At 42.2% G+C, this 20,686-nt stretch overlaps 1 long non-coding RNA gene across 4 annotated transcripts in view; it reads left to right on the top strand.

Annotated features, from left to right (window-relative positions):
* Positions 1-20,686, top strand: part of LOC111742878 — a 52,028-nt gene that overhangs the window by 28,235 nt on the left and 3,107 nt on the right. For 2 of the 4 annotated variants that reach the window (XR_002781511.1, XR_002781508.1), the window contains exons 1-3: positions 8,021-8,164; positions 8,984-9,046; positions 9,416-9,487. This is a non-coding gene — a long non-coding RNA (uncharacterized LOC111742878). Of the gene's footprint in view, positions 1-8,020; positions 8,165-8,983; positions 9,047-9,415; positions 9,488-20,686 lie in introns of those variants that run through there. The other 2 variants (XR_002781509.1, XR_002781510.1) reach the window with 2 other exon arrangements.

The following is a 20,686-nucleotide window of genomic DNA, read 5'->3' as shown; positions in this document are numbered from 1 at the left end:
CATTCATTGTCTTTCAAGGCAGCGGTCCCCAACTTTTTTGGCACTAGGGACCGGTGCTTCTATGAGAATCTAATGCCTGATGATCTGAGGTGGAGCTTAGGCAGTGATGCTAGCGCTGGGGAGCGGCTGCAGATACAGATGAAGCTTCAGTCACTTGCCTGCCGCTCCCCTCCTGCTGTGTGGCCTGGTTCCTAACAGGTCATGGAGTGGTATTGTCTGTAGTCCTGGGTTTGGGGACCCCTGCTTCAAGGGACACTTAGGTTGCTTCCATTATTTTGGATATTGTGAATAATCCTGCTATGAACATGGGTGAACAAATATTCCTTCATGTTCCTGCTTTCAATTCTTTTGGGTATGTAGACAGAAGTGGAATTGCTGAATCATATGGTAATTTTATTTCTAGTTTTTTGAGGAACTGCCATACTGTTTTCCACGGCGGCTACACCATTTTACATTCATGACAATACACGAGGGTTCCAGTTTCTTCATATCCTTGACACCACTTTTTTTTGTTTTTTTTTCTGATGATAGCCATCCTAATGGATGTGAAGTGGTATCCAATTGTGGTTTTAATTTTCATTTCTCTAATGTTTAGTGATGTTGAACACTTTTCCATGTGCTTATTGGACATTTGTATATCTTCTTTGAAGAAATATCTATTCTAGTACTTTGCTCATTTTTCAATTGTGTTGGGTTTTTTTAGTCATTGAGTTTTGGTAGTTCTTTATATATTCTGGATATTCATGCCTTATCAGATACGTAATTTGCAAATATTTTCCCCATTCTGTTGGTGTCCTTTTCACTTTAATGGTATCCTTTGATGCGCAGATGTTCTTCATTTTGATGAAATCCAATTTGTCTATTTTTTTTCTTTTGTTGCTTGTGCCTTTGGTGTCTTACCCAAGGAAATCAGTGTTAAATCCATTGTTGTGAAGCCTAATATTTTCTTCTCTGTAAGCCATCCTGATCTAGCCTCTAACAGCAATGTTCAATTGTCTGCTACTTAAACATAAATATCTAGCTTTTCCCCATCCCCACCCTGCCCCTGTCATTAGCATGAACATTTAAAACCTGGCAATTTTGCTATCAATTCAGAGTATGGATACAGCTGCTCTCTGATGAAAGGCTGAAACAAGCTGGAGTAAGTGCAGAAATCTCAGTGACCTTGATCTTAATCCTGATCATACTGAAAAGGACCTGGGAATAATAGAATAGGCAGAGTTTTGGGAATCAAGAGGACCTCTCTTAAAATCTTGCCTTATAGCCTGCCTTTTGAGCTTCAGTTTTTGTTGTATTTTTTATTTTTAAAATAGGGACAACAATATAGATTTTATATATCTATATCTATTTATATATCTATATCTATCTATCTATCTATATCTATATCTATATCTATCAAATCTATATATCTATATATATATAGATAGATATATCTATATATATATAAATACATTCACAACAATGTGAATGTATTTAATGCCTATATAGCTAAAAGTGGTCAAAATGATAAATTTTGTTATGTATATTTAACCACAAAATTTTTAAAGGATGGCATACAGAGCCCATGCATCTACATAGTGACCTCAATTCCCACCCCAAATTCCATTTAATGACAGAAAAAAATGCTTTTAAGAAATCTATTAGACAGGGAGTTGTTGTTTAATGGGTATAAAGTTTCAGGTTTGCAAGATGAAAATAGTTCTGGAGATAGATGGTGACAAGATTGCACAACAATGTGAATCTATTATATATATCTATATATATCTCTATATCTATCTATCTATCTATATATCTATCTATCTATCTATCTATCATCTATCTATGCCTGGCTGTTGAAAGCTAGGAGATCTAGTTATTAATTACCTTGTGTCAGACTTGGTTGACACCCAAGATGTCTCCTCTAGCCCATGAGCATCTTCCAGGGTCGGGCTGGCACATATCATCTCTGGATCCCAACCCTTGATCCTAAGCCTGGTCAATGGGAGAACCTCAGTGGGCATTTGTTGAGTGAATGATTTGAAAAGTGAAAAACATCCCCTTGCAACGTCCCTGAAAGCCACATCATTGTCATGGCACACAGATTTGCAGCTGTGGGTCTGAGAAGTCATGTGAAATGCGTTCTTGCCCTTTGAATGTATTTCTTTCCACATTACGGACGCTGAGTAACGCCATCTTTTCCTCTCCTCTTCACTGCTGCTGTTATTTATTTACTTTCCAAATGAGACCGATCCTGCATCGAAGATGGGATTTTGGAAGGGATTTCAATGGAGGTGAAAGCCAGGTGCCCCAGTGTTCTGATGTTAGCATTGAAAGTCCTGAGTCTGAGAACCCCCTTGGTCCCGGGGTTACCCTTGGAATGGTTGGTCATTCCAGAAAGACAAGGAGAAGCTGACTGGCAGATATGCTGACTACTAGGCAGAGGTCTTTTGAATTCCCTCTAAAGTTTGGTTTGATAGATTCTGTACGGTTCAGATAGGTTACATTGAATTTAGTACTTAGATAAATATGGAGCTGATCAGAATTTCATTCTGGTTTCATTCACATTTTTATTCTCTGTAGAAAGTAATTCCATTGTCTGCCTTTGAAAAGTGACAGTGTGCAGCATTTCTTGACATCCTAAAGTGGCCAAAATTGAGACTGAGGAAATAAATGTATTAATTTTGGATCTTAGCTCCTTTTCTAAATCTATTTTTGGGCTTTAATTTGCTCTCATCAAAACCAGGCTTTCTACCTTGGTGAAATATCTGTTCAAAGACAAATCATTATGCGTAATCTTCAGAGAAAGAGGAAGCAGGTTAATTTTACTTTAAAAACTCTGTCGGATGTCAAAGCAGGTAGGAGGCGTAAAACGTGGGCTTAAACTGTTTTAAAAATTTATTCAAAAAGAGTTGTGGTTAATATTTTTCACCTCGGTTATTATTTCTGAGTTCAAATTTAGTGGAAGATGATTACAATTACTTAACTGAAACAAGATCGGGCAGGTATTTTATTCTTTACAATCCCTCGCTGGGCCAGCCGACTCCACGCACCTAGCTTCCATGGGTCCAGCCCCTCCCTGCTGTCAGTCCTCCCCTCAAAATGTCTAAAACATGGATCTGAACAAGTCATTCACCTGCTTAAAACTCCTCACGAGCCACCCCACTTCTCCCGAGAGAAAGTCCAAAGACATTCTGGGCTGGAATGAGCTGATCCTCCATTTATCCCATAAGAGGCTCTCTCACAGCCTCTTCAGAGCCCTCCACTTATTCTTATTACATAAAATGGATCATTTTAAGCTGAGCAATTCAGTGGCATTTGGTACAATTATGGTGTGGTGCAACCATCACTACTATCCAGTTTCAGAACATTTTTATCACCCTAAAAGGAAAACGCCTACACATAAAGCAGTCGTTCCCCGTGGCTCCCCCACCCCACAGTCCCACCCCTATCCCCAGCCTCCAGCAACTACCACTCTGCTTTCTGCCTCTGTGGATTTATCTATTCTGGATATTTCATATATTCAGAATCATGATATGGAATCATAGTACGTGACCTTCTATTATGTAATGCAGTATTTTCGAAGTTCATCTGTGTGGTGGCAGTATGAGATTTTCCTGCCTTTTTACATCTGAATAATATTCCATTGTACAGCTAGACCACAATTTCTTTATCCATTCATCTGTTTATGGACACGTGGATTGTTTCCACCTTTTGGCTGAGAATAGTATATACATGCACCTGTGTTAGTTTGAGCCCCTGTTTTCAATTCTTTTAGGTATATACCTAGAAATGGAATTGCTGGGTCATGTGGTAATTCAATGTGTAACGTTTTGAAGAACTGCCAAACTGTTTTCTCTTGTGATACAATACATTCAAGAGAATTTCTGTTTTAGTACAATTGTGAGATGCTTTTAAGTAAAACAGGGTGTATACATATCTGAGGGCAGGGATTGTACGTGGCTGCACAGAGAAGTTCTCAGTAAATGTTTGTGGAACTGAATTGACTATAGAAGGATAATATACAGCTTTACTCTTGAGGAAAATGTGGTGTATATGAAGAGGCTTTGACTATGAGTATTGTGCTAAGTGGAGATGCGGGTAGATGAGGCAAAGAAGACCCTACCAACTCCTTTGGACAAAGAGAAAGGTATGGTAGAACTGGTTATCCATAGACATCGCTTCTACTGCTGGTCTGCCTTTAACTAACTCATTATAATTCTCTGGGAAGTTGAATTTCTCTCTGTGTCGAGTGAAATGGTTGAATAAATTACTGTTATTCAATTTTTTGGTTTGCTTTAAGCAATGGAAACATTCTTTTCACATAAACTCACAGGTGAAAGCCCAGTGTGGCTGGAGTATGCAGGTAAGGGGAGGGGCAGGATGCAGGGAAGGTCACCGACCAGAATGCAGGGCACCCTCTGTCCCTGCAGCCCCAAGTACCTTGGCAGGACCCCAAGACTCCAAGATCCCAGAACATTCTGAGCTCCCCTCTGTAGCTCTGAGAGAACTCTGTTCTACAAAGATTAAGAAAGCATTAATGTACACAAGTCCCTAGTCTGCAAAGAAGTATTTTTTTCCAAGCAATAGAGGACAGCTTAAGGATTTAGATAGCAACTTGAACGAGAAAAGAACAAAAGGTCTTTTTATGAAAAATTGTACTAATACACTTGGTTAAAAGGGGAATCCCCAACCTCCTTCTTGCCTCCTCCTACTTAAAAAGAAAAGATGTCGCAGGTTGATTCTATGAACAGAATTGTCAAACATTTCTGCTTTCCTAACAGAACAGATTCCTACACCATGACAGCATTTCCCGTGAAAATGTCCTGCTCTGTACAAAGGCCAAACATATTAACGTGCAGGCCTAGGCTCGTCCTTACAATCTGGGTTCCCCTCTCCCCCTTTCTTCCTCTCTCCCTCTCCCCATCTCTTCTTCCTTATTTTTTTCTGTCCTTCCCTCCCCCACATCTGGTAAAATGTCTTAAAAGCATAATATTTACACTCCACCCTCGCATTGTCTTTTCTCTCTAGTTCTCTGTTTTTGAATTAGCCTGCAAAATCTGGGGTCAGCTGAGTCCCCCAGACCATTTCCTGACACGCCTACCAGTCGGCAGGCCATAACCTGTGTCCCTCCACAGTGATTGTTGCTGACACTTGTCTTTCTTTGGTCTTGTTCACTTCTTGATTTCTGCTGAAGCTCGTTGGTAGGTGACCCTTCTGAAAATATACTGCCCGAACCCCAAAATCTCTTCTATTTATTCAGGTTGAAGCATGGAAATAGTTGAGGCGTAGACTTTAGTCAGGCACTGAGACTGAAGATGGTTTACACAGATGTCTGAATTAACCCCAAAACACACGTTGTTTCTCTCATTAACATTCCTACTTGCCTTCGGAGAAGCACAGTTTAAGTAGTGCAACCACAAACATCCACATCCACATTCCACTGTTAACCCTCTCATTCCTTTTTTTATTTTTTTTTTATTTTTGCAAGGCTCTTATTTAAATTCTAGAACTTCCTTTAAAACAGTTCCTAAATAGTAACTGTACCTTTTGGTGGCAGAGACTTATTATAAAAATAAAAAGAAAATTCAGTTTTACTATCCCTCTGATTTTACTTGCTTAATATTTGCTTTCGCTCCAAAATGGGCATAAATATAAACACTGCCATATTGTCACCCTTTCTTTAAATGATGTTTAAAAGGGAACTTACAGTTTTCTGGAGGATGCCCGCATGCCAACAATCCCTCTTGCTCCACCATGATGCTGTTGGACTAATGGAGAATTGAATGCCGTAATCCTCTAAGCAGCCCTTCAAAATGATTTAGAAAAGCTAAAATCTGTCTTGTAAAGCCCAGAACTTGTCTCAGAAATCTTGCCTCGATCGGCTTTCAAAATGTAATGCAACATGATTATTTTCCTCTGGAGAAACCTGTGAAACAGGTCTTTGGGCTTCATTTCATGTGTCAGAGTTTTAATTGATTCTTTGCTGTGCCTATCCACCCCATAATAGCAGTGCTGAGCACAGGACGTGTTTTACAGGAATAGTCACCCAGGGCTTAATTTGTTGTTTCACAGCAGACAGACGATTTCACAATGAAAATAAATCTGTTTCGTGCCCTGAGAATTTCTTCCTGATGAAGCGTGCTCTGCTGATATTGACAGTGCAATCTTTGGTAGACTTCAGCTAGCACTGATATGGTTCCAGGAAAAACCGAGTTGCTGTTCCTTGCCAATTCTAGAAGAATCTTTTGGTTGAGGGGAAGGGCACCACAGAACTCTAATCCTTGAGTTCATTTACTTTTCTCTTGAGACTTGAATCAGGACAGGGGTGATCCACGTGCTCTTGTTATAATCCCATATAAAGCTCCTTCACAGGTGTTATCTCATTTGGTTCTCAGATAACATTGTGAGGAGGGCAGGACAGGTATCATTATGTTCATTTTACAGATAAGAAAAAAGAGTCCCAAAGAGCCTTGCAACCTACCCAAGGGACCATAGATTATAAGTGGCCAAGCAAGAACTAGTAAGCAGATATTCTTTTTAATATTTACCATCTTTCTTAGGGAGCAGCCAAGAGTGCTCTCTACTCAGAGCTTGGGGCAGTACAATCTCACTCCTATTTCCAAACACAATTTGTTCATTCATTCAATCAAACATTTGTAGTGAGTATGAATTTTGGGGCTCAAAATTCAGATTTGCCAAGCAAAAGTAGCTTTAATTTTTTAGAACTTCAATTAAATTCTCTCTTGGGCCCTCATCGCTCCTCCTGGTGGCAGAAGTTTCTGTATTCTATGACTTCCTGAGCTTGTCTTCAGTTGCAAGGGAAAGTGGGAAAACCTAGAAAGCTTATCCTTGGACAGTTTGCTGCTCCAAGTTTTCATTCCCCTTCTCTCTTTACTTTTGTTTACTTTTCAGAGTCCTCAGGTAGCTGCTTTTAATACCTTCTACATCATTTTTAGTTGTAATTAGAGCTTAGAGAAAGGTAGGCTGTAGTGGGCTTTCATCCATCTTGCTGGGCACCAGAAGTTTTTCTAATTCTTTTTAAGTTTCACGTTTTTAGTTTTAAAACTTTGATTCTTCTGGAATTAATTTTGAAGAATAATGTAGAATATACTACTACTACTACTATTGTTGTTGTTGGTATTATTATTATTACTATTACTGTTATAGGTAGGAGAATAAATCAGAAGCCTTAGTGGGAAGACCGTGGGATTTGTAGTTAGAACAGTCTGGGTTCAAATGACTCCACCACTTACAAGTTTGTGACGTTGGACATGACCTCTCTAATTCCAGCTTCCTCATCAGGTGAATGGAGATATGATAGTATCTGCCTAATAGAGTTGCTGCGAATATTAAGTGAGATAATGCTAGTAAAGTATTTTGCACAATGTCTGGCACCTATTAGGAACTTCATAAATAGCAGTTATTGTGGCTTTGGTGATGGTGATAATTATTGTTCTTATATAAGTCATGAGACAAAGTCACCACGGTTGTGAGTCAAGTGCACTGAGGGCTTGGGAAGATGTTATTTAACCACAGTGCATACTTCAAACCAAATGTGTATGAGATCTGAATCAATGAGATAGATTTGAGTTTGTGGGATCAGGAGATGTGACTGGGAAAATGGAGAATGTTGTGGGTAACACCATTCACACCTCCCTCAGTGAATGTTAGTAGACAAGGAAAACAAAGAACCTACAATTTTTAAGATAGTGTTTTTCAAAGTGGATCAGAATCACCTGGTACACTTGTTCAGATGCAAGTTCTTGGGTTCCACTCCTGACCTATGAAATCAGAACTGTGGGCAGGGCCCGAGAATCTGCATATCGTAGACTTCCTAGGTAATTCTTTTGTGCACCAGAATTTGAGAAACGCTTCTCTAGAAAGGAAAGGAAGAAGGTGTGTGTAGGCTTGGGAGAGAGAAGAGGAAAAGAAAATGAAGACAAAACAGAAGAGAAAGAGAAGAGGGCTACTACTGTGAATTAGGGTGTTAACATCTTCCCTTTCTAAATCTTCACTGGCCTGCTGTTAACATCATGATAGAACACAACCTGGATCCCAGTTCTTATGGGTCACTCAAAAAGTCCATTTAGTCAACCAAAAGTTTTGGAGTCTACCTGTGAACCAGCACCCTGGAAAGGACGGAGGAAAGAGGTCATCATCCAGTGATGGAGAAAGACACAGAAAGGTACCGTGACAGAAAAATGCATCAGGTGTAAATGGAAGGCTGAAGCAGGCACACTAAACTCAGACTGGGGAGATCAAGAAGTGGCTTATGGGAAGAGAGGTACTTGGACTGAGTTTACTCTTGTGGAGAGTAAACATTCACTAAGAAGAGAGGAAAAGAATTAGCAGGGAAAGGGGAGAGTGAGAACTAATGACCCCAGAGACAGACAGCAGGGTATTTCCAGGGCTGTCCTGGCTCAGTGTTACTGAAGGAGGCAGTGAGAAATGGGGTGGCTGTTCCATCAGAATAGTGGTCAGTAGTCGATATTCCTACAGTAGTAGCCATACCATGAAAGAACCTATGGGTTATGTTAAGGAGGAACCATCCATGAGTGAAACCAAAGGGTGACTTGGCAAGATTCTCTTTCGGAGTTTTAAATATATTTTTTTCCAGAACGGAAATAGCTTTACTGATTTTTCCAATTATAACGATAATACATGCTGACTGTGAAAATAAAAAAGATAATTCGGAAAGCTACAAAGAAAGTAAAAGTCACCTGGCATTTCGACACCCAGAGAAAATCTGCAATTAATTTATTTGTGCTTGTCCTTCCAGACTTTCCTAGTCTAGGGGTGTGTACATCCACCCACATGCATTTACACACAACATGTTTTTAAGTGAAATCATTTAACACATGTTGTGTAATGCCACCTTTTAATACTTTTCCCCCTGACTGTATTTAGTGGGCATCTTTCTCTGTCAGTAAATATAGATTTATACTTTGACCACAATTGCTAACAGCTCTGTTCACTTCTGATCTTCTCCTCACTCCCTCTCCAGGCTCTGGGCCTCTTCCCATTTGGCCTCACTCCAAGCATCAGCTCAGGCTCAGCACCCAAGTCCGTCAGCAGCCGGGGCTACTGGGCTGTGGGACTCCGATTCCAGTAATGCTTATCTGATGGTTAATTTTATGCGTCAATGTGATTAGACTGTGGGGTGCCCAGATACACGGTTAAACATTGTTCTGGGTTTGTCTGTGAGGGTGTTTTTCAATGAGTTTAACATTTAAACTGGTAAACCAAGTAAAGCAAATTGCCCTCCCCAATGTGGATGAGCCTCATCTAGTCCATGGAAGGCCTGAATAGAACAAACAGGGAGAGCAAAGAGGAATTTGCTCTCTTTGCTTGTCTTCAAGCTGGGACATTGGTCTTCTTCTGCCTTTGGACTCAGAATTGAACTGGAACTTACAGCATGGGTTCTTCTGGTTTTCAGGCCTCACCCTTGGACTGGAACTATACCACGGGCCTCCAGCTTGTCTTGGGATTTCTCAGCCTCCATGATCATGTGAGCCAATTTTTAATGATAAATTGTGTGTGTGTGTGTGTGTGTGTGTGTGTGTATGTGTATGTGTATTCTCTGCAGAATCCTAATGCAGCTTCCTGCCTTGTTTCTTGTTTCTTTGTGTCTTCCTGGTCTACCATCTCTCTATGGCCAAGTCCCTTGCTCTGTCCCCTCAATCATAGAAACTTGGTTTTCAATAATGTTCTTCCTGTCCTATCACTCAGCTGCTTAATGCTTCCATGGCTCCCTATGGCCTTCAGGATGAAGTCCTGGCCTTCCCTAGGCTGGCCCAGGAGCTTTCTCATCGCTCTCTCCAACCTCGTCTCCCATCATCTTCAGCTACCCTTCCCCGCCTCTCATTCCTGATTTATGGCACGGCAGCATAGTCTGCGTATATTTCCTGCTCCTGCTTCCTTGCTGTTGATCATGCTTTTCCTGCTCCCTTGAATGCCCTCACCCTCCAAATGTATCTGGTTCACCTGGCTAACTCTCATTCAGCCTTGAAGACTCCACTCAGTCATTACCTTTTCCAGAATTGTCCCTGACACAATTTAGCCTAGATTAGCTGCCCCTCTGGTTGCTCTAAGAATACTCAGTGTTTCCCTTTTGTTGTTTCACTTATTAGGTTGTATTAGAATTGTCTAGTATGTGTCTTTTTCAGCAGATTGTTAGCTCCTTATATAACTGTATTTCTAAACCCTAAAATGTAATTGGTACTAAATAATTGTTTGTTAAATGAACAAACCCAAGTCTTTGTAGAGGAGGATCCTTATTACCAGCTGTCAAACTCTTTTCATTCTACCTACCCTGGTGGCTCAGACCTCTGTCCTGTTGTTTCCACTTGAATCTCTGCTGATTGCTTCTTTCTGCTGCCTAGATAGGCGTCTGGACTTTGTACTTGGTTTGGAGCTTGGCTTGAGCTTCCTTTCTGCCTCTGCCTTCTCTCTTTTACTGATCTTCTCATTTAGACTCATATGTCCAGCCTTTTCCTATAAACCAATGATCCTCTGTCACCTGGGTCTGTTGAAATTCAAGGCCGAAACTTCTCCATTCAGTCCATCTTGTCACTCAAAAAATTCTGTTATCTCCAGATTCCCTGTTATACTTCATAGACATTAAACATTATTATAAATTTTATTTGATTATAATAACACCTTGACAAAATGCCCTTTATGACAAAACAACAAATCTGTGCATTTATGTGGTTATGTTAAGTTTGCAGGATGCTTTCTTCATTCAAGCGCGGTGGGTTATTATCCCCATTTCACAGATGAGGAAATTGAGGCTCAGAGGAGTTAAATGAACTACTCGAGGCCTCATAGCCGGAGAGTGACCTTAGTTGAGGTCCTTTGACTCCAGAGCTTTCAACTCTTTGCGTTCACCAAGGCATTAAAACATTAGACATACCTTAAAAACAGATATATCTGACTGTAGGCTTAAAAACATGCTCTCTCCAAGTGCATCTTCTATACTACCGTTAGCGTAACTTTAAAGGCACTTAGATTCAGGGTAGATTTCTTCCTTGATTACAGTTCTACAGTGGACCCTGGTCCCTCATCTATTACATGGGGTTCTGTTGAACCCAGGACCTTAGTCTCACCCCACATTGTAGCATACACTACCACTTACCTTGCTCTAAAGGCCAATGGTGGTCCATGCCTTGGTGCTCTTTGACAAAACCTTCCACCTCCACGACATCTGCCTTTTGCCTGCCCATTATCCCCTTCCTATCTAGCTGAGGCATCACCTCTACTCTGCATTTATGTTTAATACACCCCCCATCCTTACTCTCCCTACTATCTTCTTCATGGTGTCATTGAAGAGTATGAGTGAGTCATACTCTTTTGTACCAGCACCTCTGTGATACTGTTTTGATTATCCATCTGACTCCCTCTGAAGACCTTATATTTCTTCCAGTTAAAAATGAGGCCCAAGTCCTCCTATGTTTATAGACACAGCACTTAGCACAAGTCCAGCACAGAGTAAAAGGTAGTAGATGTTCATTGAATGGATAGATGGATGGTTAGATGAAAGGATGGATGGATGGATAGATGAATGGACAGATTGCTGGCTGGATGGTTGCAATAGTGACTTTAAGGTGCTATTTCAAATCCAGGTGTTTGATAAGTTAGAGTGCATTTCTCCTTCCTCTTCAGTCATTTATTATGTCGTGGACCACATATATGTTAGTGGTCCACCAGATTATAATGGACGTGAAAAATTCCTATCTCCTAGTGACATTGCAGCCATCATAGCGTTGCAGGGCAATGCATTACTCACACATTTGTGGTGATGTTGATGTTAAATCTACTATGCTGCCAGTCATATAAAAGTGTGGTACATACAATTGTGTACAGTACATAATACTTGATAATGATCATAAACAACTATGTTACTGGTTTATGTATTTTCTATACTATACTTTTATCATTATTTTGGAGTGTACTCTTTCTACTTATAAAAAAAAGTTTGCTGTAAAACAGTATGCTGTGTCGGGCTGGCAGCAGCCTCATACATTTCGTGTTTACCATGCCACTTGATTGCATACTTTTCTTGTTTTTGACTTAAGTGTAACATCACTCTGTGATGTTCTCACAACAACGAAATTGCCTAACAATGAATTTCTCAGAATGTATCTTTGTCATTTCATGACACGTGACTGTATTTTCTCCAATTGCGAAGTAACTAAATGTCTTCAATAGAACATAAGAAATAGAATGAACTAATTTTCCCCTTAGAATAGTACATTCATTGAGTCATAGAGGAAACACAAAATCACCTGTTTTAGGCCTCGGCCTTCAGACCTGTCAATGGGTTGGTCATCTTTTTCTTAGATCATATTAATAACATTCCAATTGTTAGAAAGAACTACTTATACTGAGCACAAGCCTGCCTCCCTGAAACTTCTGCCCATGGTCCAGTTTTGGCTTTTCGAACCAATAAAGATGACTAATCCCTCTTTAACATAGCCTGTATTATTCAAGACTGTGCTGCAAGTGACAGAAAACTCAGTGCAAGCCAGGCCAATAAAAAGACATTTATTGCCTCATGTAAGCCAACTGCAGAATGATGAGGATAGAGCTATTCCCATAGCTAACTGAACCCTCACACTCCATCTCTGCATTTCTTAGTTTGCCTTCTATTTGTATGTTTACTTCACTATTTCAAGTTCTCCCAAGCGGCTGGGGATATGAGTCCTACCATCTCTGCACATGCACGCCCTTTAACTTACAATCCAAAGGGAAAGAGACTAAAACCCCAGGGAAGGGCTTTAATTGGTCTGGTTCAGAACATGTGTCTGTTCCTGTGGCTGGGAGTCAGAGCACTGCAATTGAGAGCTCCTTCAGAATCACAAGGAACGGGGAAGATGTAGCTTGTCTACAAAGCAGGGGAATTACTTACCAGAATAAGGAGGCAAAGGATTCTAGTTAGACCAAAATAGAACATCTGCCATATCCAGAATCGCCCTTACCCTTAGGCCTTAAGTTTTTAAAAATGTGAGATAAGGGTGTGGCCCAGACATTTATCATCCTAGGTTCTGTCTGGATATGTTTGAGTTTGTCAATAACGTGACCCCAATGGAATCTACCGTTTCCCAAGTGGTCTGATCAACACAGAACGCAGCATAACCATTGCTTTCCTTGTTCTGAATGTGGCTATCATGGTGCCAGGCACAGAGTCGGTGCTCAACAAACAGTGAATGCATAAAAGGATGACCATAATTCTCAAGCCAATTCTGTCTAAACATTTCTCCCAAAGGCAAATAAGGCAGCCCTTGTGAAATCCATAAAACACAGCAAAAGAGACACAACCAGTTGGACTGAGAATGTGGGAGTGCCGTGGGAGGCTACGGCTAGCACACCTCACCAGGTACGCCTGCCATGCCTGCTTCCAGGGCGGGCTCTTTCCTCCTCTCAGCTTTCAGTTCACTGGACTGAACTATTCTTCCCCAAGTGCAGCAACATTGCAACAGGGAAAAATTTACAAAACCAAAACCAGAAAATGCATATGCTTTCCTTGTCTTGGACTTTGGCTGCAAGGGATGGAAAACTCAAAATGACAGTGACCTAAATATGATAGATTATTTATCATGGAACAAAGGTCAGAGGTAAGAAGTCAAGGCTGCAATGGCGGCTCCACAATCACTGGGAAGCCAGGCTTGCTCTTTCTGGTTTCTTCACCATGCTTTTGGTTCTAGGCGATGGCTCGAATTTCAACCATCACACCTCCGTCGTCTCTAACAGAAAGCAGGAGATAAAGAAGGAGGGTGAAGACAGGGTCTAGGAATCTTTTACGGTTTCCAGGAAGCTCCCACAACTCTTTCTTTTACATCTCATGTTGAAACTTAGCTCTAGCCATGAACGAGGCTGGGAAATAAAGTTATTATTCTATGCAGCTTTGTGCTTTGCTGAAGCTGGGAGCTCCACTGCTATGCGAAAGGCAGAAAATGGATGTTGGGATAGGCAACCAGGATCTCTGTCCATGCTGCCAGGAAGAAAAAAACCGATTCTCAAGTGTGCAGGCAATGGCAAGGAAATTAGGACATGTCCTGCTGTGGTCTGTGCTACGATCCTGCCGGGGACTTGGGGAAGGTAGACTTCAGTCCCTTGGTCACGCTGCTATGCCAGGCATCTTTTACAGAATTAACTGGATCAGATCCATGTTGTGATCTTGGTTCCCTGTAAGCTAAACTCCCAAGCATGGGCACAAGGCATTCTGTACCTGTCCTAGTTCTACCTTGTAGCTAGAGCAACCTGCCACTCCTCTGCTACAGCCTCACCCAGCTCCTTGCCATTTCTAAACGAGCTCAGGCCGGTTCGGTTTCCCTCCGTCTGCATGTGCAGTGTCTGGCTCCTGGAATGCACTTTCTTCCTCTCTTTGCAATAAATTTCCAAACACTGAGCTTTCAAGTCGAAACTTGTCAGTCCATGGGTCCATGGCCCATTATCCCTCCGCTTTGATTGCTCAGATGTCTGGTGCTTTCTTTGTCTTTATCTGTTTATGTGTTTTCCTCATCACGGACCACCCTATTTAAAACAGCAACTTGCATTTTAATCTAACCCGTTATCCTGCTTTATTTTTCTTCATAGATCGTCATACCACCTAACATTTCCTTATGTGTTCATTTTTTCCAATATCTTATTTAAGTCTGTCTCTTCACTCTAGAAAGTGACGTTTCTAAATTCCTGGTTGATATTTATCTTAGGGATTTTAGAATAACGACAACAAAAAAGAGTTTCTTGGAATTCTTGGGAAGTCTATAAATAATAAGTTATTCTTTTTTAAATCTAAAAAATAATTTTTTATAATTTTGTTTTAAAATGAGTCACCATAATAACAGGGAATCAGTTTTCTGTGATAGGGTTATACCGAAAATTTCAGAGATTTTCTGTTTAAAAAACATGACATAAGGAAAAATACAAGGTTCTACATAAACCAATGTGTTTTGATGAGATAATGTATTTCAATAATATACAAAAACGGTTTCTACCTGACATACTTCATAAATGATTAAAAGAGAGCATTAATACAAATAAATTATTTTTATTAGTCATATGACAAATATTCCAGATGTAAATTATTTTTTCATCAACTTGGTCGTTAGGAGTACATCCAAAAGCATCTTCAGGTTGGGTATATGTTGCTTCACGCAAGTTCATTTCCCTAATAAAAACATTTTGTCAGCCTACTTCGTTCAGCTCAAATATCACCTCCTCAGAGAGGTCTGCTCAGACTGCATAATTCAAAAGCAGTAATGTCCCATTACTGTCTTCACCTCTTTCCCCTCCCTGCCAATCAGAGGTGACGGTTTGTAAGTTTGAAACCAGGTCCTCAAAATTCTACAAGTTCAGTGTGAGTCAACATCCTAAGAGAGGGCTGACCTGTCAGTAGCAGTAGCAATAATAATAGGCAGTAATAGTATTAACAAGAAGTATTTTTCTTCAGCTTGTATTATGTACAAGGCATTGTTTAAATCTTTAAAATTCTGTATCTCCATGGCAAAAGATAAAATTAGTATCTCCCATTTTTTTGATAAGGTCACAGAGAGGTTAAACAACTTGCTCAAGGTCATGCAACTAATAAGAAGAACCAAGAGGTGAATCTAGAAGGCTTGATTCCGGATTGCATATCATCTGCTCTGACAACTTACTGCCTCCAGAACAATTTTATTCTACATATAACATGGTATATGTTTCCAGGAGAAAAGCAGGTGCATCTTCACCGCCTCTGCCCCAAGCTCGTTAGACCACTCAGAAGAGTGCTGTGTTTGGTTTTGGGCTCTGCTAATGGGAGTCCTCCCAGAAAGGGTCCAGAAATAAGCCCCGCTGCTCTGCAGCCCCATTGCTCTGGTCCTTCTGTTTAATTTTTCATCATAGCACTTATCACCACCTGACATTTTCTGATGCATTTACTTTTGACCATAAGTCACTGTCTATCTCCCTCACTGGAGCGTAAACTCCATGAGTACAAAGATTTGGTCCAGGACCATCTTCTCTCCAGAGACGAGAATAGTGCCTGGCAAACAGTAGACATTCAATATGTTTGTTGAGTGAATAAATAAATCTGAGTTTCAAAATAAAACATTTTCATTTGTCGATAGCCTAGTCCTTGTCCACGAACCGATTCAATTTGGATTTACTTTAGTAATATCACAGAGAGGACTTTATATCCTAAATTGTCCTTTGATACTGAGCTATGCATATTTTTCTTTTTCGCTGTGTTTGATCCTTGCCATTTTCCTTCCCCATCTCTACCTTCCCAAAGACAATATTAGACGTCTATCCTCCCAAGTCTTTCTCCATGGTCATAGACTCATGTATATATATGACAGGTGTACATATAAGTTTTTTCATTGTTTTACAAAATGGATATTTTATATATCTCTTGCATTCTGCCTTTCTCACTTAAGTATATAATGGAAATTCTTCCAGGTCAGGATATAGAATAAACATTAAAAAAACAGCATAATACCTCATGGTATAACTCCATTAGCAATTTATGTGATATTTCTTACTGATAGTCATTTTCCTTTTGTTTCCATTTCTATCAGTCCTGCAATTTGCACTCTTATACTTAGATTCTTCAGACCTCTTGTTTCATTTCCACTTGTTCCATTCCATAAAGTGGAATTTCTGGGATATTAAGGCGTGTGGTCAGAATGGATACGTCTGATTCCTTCCCCATAGAGCTATTGCAGTTCACGTTTCCATCAGCAAATCCCAAGGATGGTCTTTTTCCTCTGCCGCCCCGTGTGGAGAAACAGACCTTCTCTGGCTTTCTCAGTGCTCCTGTGAGAACCTTGGCCTCTGAGACAGAAATATGCACTGTATAAAGACGGAGAATGTCTGCCTTCACTTCTCCTAGGCACATTTTGCTTGTTCACGCACGCACTGCGAGGATTAGATCTGTAGCCCTTTGTTAATTCCTCTAATCCAAAAGTAAAACTTCTCTTATCTCCTCCCCAGGAGGGACAATGGTTACAACTGTGCTAGATCAATAGAGGTTAAGCCTCCAAAGTGCCAGGAATACTGGACCTCCATCTTTCTGAGTACTTATATTTCAAAAGGGACCAAGCCCAGACCATGAAGAGATGTCTTGGTTGTAAAAGCCTGAGACACTCAATGGGGGCTCAACTGGCCTATGGAGAGATGTTTTTACATTCCAAAAGGTTAAAGTGAGAATCCAGGATCCTTCCCACCCCTCTTCAAGGAGCAAAGGATTTTCTCTCTCCTCTGCTAGAGACATGACCAGAGGAAAAGAGAAGGTCATGGTCAGCATGTCCAGATCAGCTGGTCACTGCAGCACGGGGCTTGGAATACATGCTCACCACTGGGTTAGGAAGAACGCTGCCATCTTGACTTTTACTTATCATGAGTCAGCTGGCTCGCAGTCAGAAACAGAGCCTGCAACCCCTCTCCCCACTCCGCTCCAGTAGGAGGGGGATCCACAGCCAGCAGGAAAAGATATGGGGTCAGGAGGCTGTCTTTGGACCAGAAATTAACAGGCTGCGAAATGGGGCTGAGGCTGCTGAAGCACAGACAAGGGAAGTGGGGCTCGGCCTCTGTGCTGGATGCCGAGAGCAGGAGGTTCACAAGGAGAAGGGAACTGGATGTCCCAGGGAATGCGGCTTTGAAGGTAGAGGAGGCACCGCCCAAAGGCTGCTCAGTGTCCCCCAGGCTACGTGCTGGGAGCATTCCTTCAGCAAAGTTTATTTATAGAAAGAAACCACATGGCTGATCAGAGGATGAGGTTTCTTTTTCTCATTCAGATGCAAGTTCTGAGTGTAGAGAAGCCAAGAGGAATTGGGACTTGATGAAAACCTGACCTTCCTTGGCCTCTAACCCTCAGAAGCTAGTGGAGGCCTTGTTTCCAGGGACAATTGGCCACAGCATAGTTTGCTTGGTGGCCATGAGGGCACTGATTCCTGAAAGACATCAGCAAAGTCCAGGCCGAGACTAAGAGAGCCTGCCCCTTTGCCTGGGGCCACGGCCAGGGACCTTGCTCACTGCAGTTCTCCTGGTGGACAGCCAGTGTGAGTGCGGGGCGGCCCAGATGTGCCTTCTCAGTGCTCGAATCTCATTCTTTCCTTGTGTCGCAGTGGCAAAGGTTCATGCCACTGTCCTGGAGGCCGGAGAAAGCTGGCAGCAAGAAAAGAAAGACAAGTCAGGGTCATGCTTTCTTAAGGCGGCATTTGGAGCTATTGTAGTGAATGGTTTGGGCCAGGTGACAAGAGGCAGGAAAACTGCTCCTTGCCCAGAAGCACCAGACTACATGCTGTCCACGGAACTTGCCACAAGGGCGGCAGTGTTTCATATTTGCACTCTGTGGTATGGCAGCCGCGAGGCCTGTGGGGCAATTGAGCACTTGGAATGTGACTACTTTGACCGAGAAAGTGAATTTTTAATTTTACTTGATTTTAATTAAACTTGAACCTAAATAGCTGCTGTAATGACTAGCAAATACTGTCTCGGACAGCCCAGCACCAGAGCACAGCTATCAGCAAAGTAAGACAGAGAATCTTGCCTCCCTCACTTCCTAGTCGTGCGAACTCAGAAAGGCAACTTTACCTCTGTGTGCTCCTATTTACTCCTATCTAAGCCGGGGCTAATGGTACCAACCTCTCAGCCTTGCTGGGGGTGTTCAATGACATCACCCAGGATGGCGAGTAGAAAGAATCCTGTGTGCAGGGAAAAACGCCCAGTAAAGATAGGCTCCTCGTCTCAGAGGCCTATTCAAATTTGCAAACGCTAAACAAACATCCTTCAAATAATTCTGTCACAATCCTGAGAATTCACACCTATAGGCCCAGGTGGAGCTGCCAGGAACTTTCAGGTAACTAGGAAGTCCTTGGAGCTGGAGGTGGGAAGGAAAGGCAGCCCTGAGAAACAGGCTCCTGCTTGGGAAGATTTAGGTTCGTGGGTTTCTTTCTGTATCTCTGATGCTCGAGGGTCCATGGATGGTGAAGGGTGTCCCAAAGGGCTTTCCCCAGGAGCTGACAATCTTAGGATGCTCAGATCTGGGCAGGCTTCTTTTCTAAGAATTGTCTTCAAGGCCAAGTCCTGCACTGCTCAAGACTTTGACAAACTCTAATGAGACCCTAGGGGGTAACAGGAGGTGGAGTGACGTTGGCACCCATGTCCTACGAGTCCCGCTTGAGGGAAAGGTGGTGTGACACCACAGGCTGGGGAAAGGTCCCTGCTTCCTAGGGGTGCAGTGCCATCCACAGGGCGGGAAGAAAAGATCGGCCACAGGAACTCACCTTTGGTCTGAAGGCGCTCTAGGCATCAAGATTGCAGGGTCAAGTCTTGTTTTCTCGTCTTTTGCTGTGAACCTAAAAGCAAACTCCCAGGAACTCAAGGAAAGTAGCAGGGCTAGGACAAGATTTCATAACTCAGAGTTTTCTTAAAATTTGCAAGTTAACTCCAGTCCCATTGCCTGCAGTGTGTCCTTAAGGGTTGGGAGGTATGTGAATTCTGTGTTAGGGTTGGTAACTGGGTGATGACCAGGGGACAAAATTATGTCACCTGCTTCCTATAATATTATCATGTATAATAAGAAATATATTTGGTTTTGACTCTCCCTGTTTCTGGCGCAGAGCTCCTAAAATCCTTGGAATGAGAATGATCAAGGTGTCTTTTGTTATGTTAATGAGGCAACTTTTGGCATGGGGGCCGGTTGCCAGGAGAACCAACCCTGTGATTAGAAGATTGGAACCTCCAGTGCCCCACACCCATCTGGGGGGAGGGGAGTGGGGCTGGAGGTTGAATCTATCTCCAATGACCAATGAGTTAATCAACAATGAACTACGAAATGACGCCTTTATAAAAACCCAAAAGGATGGAGCTCAGAGAGCTTCTGGGTTGGTGAACACTTGGAGATTTGGGGAGAGGGCGTGGAAGCTTTGAGTCCTTTTCCCAAACCTTGCCCTACGCATCTCTTCCATCTGGCTGTTTCTGATTTACATTCTTTTATAATACACCAATAATCTAGTGAGTAAAATGTTTCTTTTAGTTCTGTGAGCCACTTTAGCAAATTAATTGAACCCAAAGAAGGGGTCATGAGAACCTTCGATTTATAGCCATCAGTCAGAAGCACAGGTGACACCCTGGACTTTTGATGTGTGTCTGAAGTAAGGGCGAGGGCAGCCTTGTAGGACTGAGCCCTTAACCCCGGGGGGACCTGAGACTCTCTCCAGGTGGAGTGTCAGAACTGAGCTGAATTGTAGGACACCCAGCTGGTGCTGGATAATTGCTTGGTGCAGGTGTTGAAGGGTGGGGGAGGCGGACGCCCACATGTTGGAACTGGGCGATAAAATCAGACCTCCTAACGGGACTCCCGCTTCCAGCCCCTCTGTCTTCTCTCCATCCAGCGGGTTCGGTCTTCCTTGGAAGCCACTCCCTGCATGGCACGGCCCTGTTCCTGAAAACTCTGCTCTCATCCTCCTCCAGGCCCAGTCTGCTCTGCTGCTCAGGCTCCCCATGGGGTTGGTTCTCCAGGCTACATCCCTCCCCTCCAACCCCTCCCTTTCGGTATCATTTAGCATAACCTTTCATCTGCTCTCTGCCAAAAATGTCTTTCTCATCTGAATCCTGCCCCTTTGCTGATGGCTCCCTGCTTCTGAAGGCTTTTCCGCTGCCCTAGCTCTCATCACCTCTCCTTCTTTGGATTTCCTCCGTGCTTACATTTTGAGCCTACACCATG

The sequence above is a fragment of the Pteropus vampyrus genome, unplaced genomic scaffold, assembly GCF_000151845.1.
Source record: "Pteropus vampyrus isolate Shadow unplaced genomic scaffold, Pvam_2.0 Scaffold103, whole genome shotgun sequence".
Taxonomy (NCBI): domain Eukaryota; kingdom Metazoa; phylum Chordata; class Mammalia; order Chiroptera; family Pteropodidae; genus Pteropus; species Pteropus vampyrus.
This window is presented reverse-complemented; position numbering and strand designations above follow the sequence as displayed.